The sequence below is a fragment of the Trichosurus vulpecula genome, chromosome 9 (assembly GCF_011100635.1).
Source record: "Trichosurus vulpecula isolate mTriVul1 chromosome 9, mTriVul1.pri, whole genome shotgun sequence".
NCBI lineage: Eukaryota > Metazoa > Chordata > Mammalia > Diprotodontia > Phalangeridae > Trichosurus > Trichosurus vulpecula.
The window spans coordinates 134,631,375-134,635,958 of record NC_050581.1 but is presented as its reverse complement, the minus strand read 5'-3'; the positions used below and the strand labels follow the sequence as shown (position 1 = coordinate 134,635,958).

At 35.6% G+C, this 4,584-nt stretch overlaps 1 pseudogene; it reads right to left on the bottom strand.

The window, feature by feature from the left end:
* Positions 1-1,704: 1,704 nt before the first annotated feature.
* LOC118832253 lies at positions 1,705-2,423 on the bottom strand (annotated as a pseudogene).
* Positions 2,424-4,584: the final 2,161 nt, after the last annotated feature.

Here is a 4,584-nt window from a genome sequence, read left to right as displayed (position 1 = left end):
AATGCTTCAGACAATTTATCAACTACCATTCTGCTTCCTTTTGGCTCACTCCATTCTTGCTGACCCCTCCCATCCTTATTTTTCCTTTCCCAACAGAACAACACAGCTGAAAACCTGTCTTCGCTTTCTGACATAATCACAGAATAGATCACTTTAATATATCTCTGTCTGGCCCTTTGAAAGGAGGATCTCAATGTGTTGTATATGGTAGAAAATCTCTTGAACACACTTTAAGACGGATGAGATTATTACTGTAAATGCTGCCCTATTTGTTGGATATTCACCCATATGATTTCCATTAATGCAAGACCCTATTCTGAGACCTATTCTCTTTTCCCAGATACTATCTGACTTGTAACTTCTACGAATTTGAGAGCATCTCTATGAAGTTGATTACCTAGTCTTCGTGTTCATGCTAGCCTATCTATTAAGTCTCAGTTCAGCATGACCTGATAGACATTTCAAGCTGGATGTCCTATAGGCATCTAAAATTCAGTATGTCTAAAACAGAACTCTCTAACTTTCCCTTCAACACTTCCATTCTTTTAAACTTATGTGTTGCTTTTAAGGTTTCCACCATCTTCCCAGTCACCCAGTTTCATAACCTCAATGTCAGCATCAGCATTTAGATTTCACTCATATCATACACTCAATTTATTGCCATATCTATTCTTCACATTTCTTATATATGAATTGTTCTCTCTACTCTCACAGCTAACAACCTACTTCATGCCTTCATACCTCTCACCTGGACTATTACAATAGGCTTCTAATTAGTCTTCTTCAAGTTCCTCTTACTTCTAATCCTTCTTTCACTTATCTGTCAAACTGATTTTCCTAAAGCTAAACTAAGCTCCCCCATCTCCCTACTCATACACTTTAGAGACTATATTATCTTCAGGATGAAATATAAAGTTTTCTGGTATTCAAAGTTCTGTATAACCTAGCTTCTTTCTTCTTTTCAAGAATACATGATTCCCTTCCACATACTCCAAGCTCAAGATAGAAACTAGTTTACTTGCTGATGCTTACACATATCATTCCATCTCTGACTCCATGACTTTTCATTTACTATCCCCCATGCCTGTAAACCTTTGTCCCCTGACCTCCATCTGTTCATTTGCCTGGCTTCCTCCAAGACTCAGCTAAAATTCTACTGACTGCAGGATGCTGTGCTGATGACGCCTCCCACAAACTGTTATTGGTTCCCCTCTGAAATTACTTTTCATCTACTCTGTATTTAATTTGTTTTACTTAGTTATTTGTGTGTGTATTTGTATACATAAATACATATTTATATAATTATATATGCATTATTTATGCATTTATTATATTTAGTTAATGCTTAATAAATGCTTGACTAGTACTTTTGAGTCACAGAAACAAATAATTACATATGTGTAGATAAATATGCAGGTGTTTAAAAGAATGGTATATGACACAACAATACATCCTGACATACATATATAGTTCACTTACTAAAATCAATTGGATTTAATCCATGAGTGGGGTGTGTCTGATAATTGCAAACTCTGTACCCCTTTGTAGATGATTTCATTCTTCCTGGTGACCCTAGACTATTCAATAAACACCAGGGATGAAAATTTCTACCAATAATCCTCTGAGAACTTGTCAACCACCCAATGTATTGGCAAACACACTCAAAGCCATGAAACAGCATTGGTTCTGTGAAAGGGCCTGGGTCTAAAATATACCCATGACCACCCTGGGCCTCCATTTCCTTTTTTTGTAAATTGATAGTGTTGATGTCAACCAGGACTTCTTATTTTGTGATCTGTGATTTTGTGATCTCAGGTCTTTGAATGAGCATTTGCCAGTTTCCAGGGCAAAAGACATTGCCATTTGCTTCAACACCTCTGTATCATTGTGGATCTTGGAAGCACTGTCAAAATTAAAAAGAAACTTGAACTTGTCACTGGACATGATGCAGTCTATGACAATTCTTTTCCTCATGTTGATGATTATAAAAGTATTGTGCAGTTCAGAGTCGCTGGGCCCTGGTTCTGCTGTTCATCCTGCTGATTCCTTTGTATCACATTTAAAAAAGCTATTTGCTGCAGCGGTAACTCCTGCAGCTGAGCCCTCTTCTGCTTTATCTGCTCTATTTGCCTTTGCATCTCTATCTCTAGATTTTAACATTTTTCAGCTGAATTTGTAGCAAGCCCAATTCATTTTATTTTCCTTTTGTCCTTTGAAATCATCTTCATTGCCATTAGCACATTAAGGGCATCATAAACTCTTTGCCTAATAGTCTTCTGATCATAAGCTGAATCTGTTGCCAAATGGTTATTTGAATTGGTAAACTCTGATACCAGCTCATCAGTCACTTTATTATACAAAGTTGTTCCTTTGCATTGAACTTTTTCACATACTTTCATTGAAAAATGTCTCAAGCTTTTTCCATTTTTATATTTTTTTACTTCTTTTCCTGTTTGTTTTTTCAATTTTTTTTTTTATTTTTAGTTTGCAACACAAGTACCACAAGTTTTTAAGTTCCCAATTTTCTTCCGCTCCCTTTCCTCTCCCTCCCCCCGCCCCGAAACAGCACATAATCTACTATGGGTCCTATATATACCTTCACATTAAAATTATTTACACAATAGTTAAGCTGTAAAGAAGAATTATAACCAATGAAATGAATCATAAGAAAGAAGAAACAAAATCCAAAAAGAAGGAAAAAAATAGAGCAAATAGTCTGCTTAAATCTGCACTCAGACTCTACAATTCTTTCTCTTGATGTGGATAGCTTTTTCCATCATGAGACTTTTGGAGCTGTCTTAGAACCTTGTATTGCTGAGAAGAGTCAAGTCTATCAAAGTTAGTCATCACAGATACCGTGTGTCTGTGGTCGGATACAGTGTTTTCCTGGTTCTGCTCCCTTCACTCATCATCAGACCATATAAGGCTCTCAAGGTTCTTATGAAGTCCATCTGTTCCTCATGTCTTATAGCATAATAGTATTCCATTACATTCATACATGACAATTTGTTTAGCCATTCCCCAATTGATGGGCATCTCCTTGATTTCTAATTCTTTGCCAACAAAAAAAGAGCTGCTATAAGTATTTTTGTACATATGGGTCCTTTTCCTCCTTTATGACGTCTTTGGGATATAGCCCTAGAAGTGGTATTGCTGGGTCAAAGGCTATGAACATTTTTATAGCCCTTTGAGCATAGTTCCAAATAGCTCTCCAGAATGGTTGGATCAGTTTGCAACTGCACCAACAATGCAATAGTGTTCCAATTTTTCCACATCTTCTACAGCATTTAGCATTTTCCTGTTTTGACATGTTAGCTAATCTGACAGGAGAGATGTGGTATTTTGATTCACATTTCTCTAATCAATAGTGATTTAGAGCATTTTTTCATATGACTATAAATATTTTTAATATCTTCCTCTAAAAACTACCTGTTCATATCCTTTGACCATTTATCATTTGAGGAATGACTTGTATTCCTATAAATTTTACTCAGTTCCCTGTATATTTTAGAGATGAGGCTTTTTGTCAGAGATACTGGTTGTAAAGATTCTTTCCCAATTTTCTGCTTCCCTCCTAATCTTTGTTGCATTAGCTTTGTTTGTGCAAAAGCTTTTCAACTTAACATAATCAAAATTATCCATTTTTCATTTTGTAATGTTCTCTATCTCTTGTTCAGTCATAAATTCTTCAGTGCTCCAAAAATCTGACAGGAAACTGTTCTTTGCTCTCCCAAATTACTTATAGCATCAGCCTTTATTCCTAAATCATGAACCCATTTTGACTTTATTTTGGTATACAGTGTAAGATATTGGTCTATGCCCAGTTTTTGCCATACAATTTCCCAATTTTCCCAACAGTTTTTGTGAAATAGTGATTTCTTAGCCTAGAAGATAGAATAAAGGTTCAAAAGCAATGGAATGAATTTTCTGCATCAGTCGGCTTTGCTTAACTATTTTCTTTGTTACAAGGGGAGGCTCACTGAGAGTAGTGTGTGTTTGTGGGTATATAAATAAATATCTATGATATAAAATCACAATGTTTTAATATAATTTTAAAAATAAAGGAACAAAATAATATCCAGAAGATCAAGTACACTGATGCTGTACACTTCAATTGATGTCCTTACTCAGTTCAGGTAGTTTTAGTGAAATCACTGCATCATTGATATGTCTGGCAATACCACCTCCAAGAGATTGTAATGAGCATAGCTCTGCGTTCTTATCATTTTCATCAAGTCTAAATCCAAATATGCATTGGAATGATCCAGAGAGGCATATAAACAAGTAAATAAGATCTTTCAGCAAGCCATGAATCTCAGCAGGGGTTTATAAAGTTTTTTTTTTTTCATAACCATTGTATGAGGTGAGTCACTAGAGAAAGTTTGTAACAAAATTGAACAAATCATTGAGGGCCAATCTGTGCACTACATTTGGGTTTCATTCCCTGAAAATTTCTTTGAAGAACACTTTCCAGTATCTATGACATATTCTTATGAACAAAAGAATTCAAGGCCCTCCTCTTTTCATATCTTGTCCTTACTGGGGAAAAAATAAAGTAACCACTGACCTAGACCCCTCTGTTTT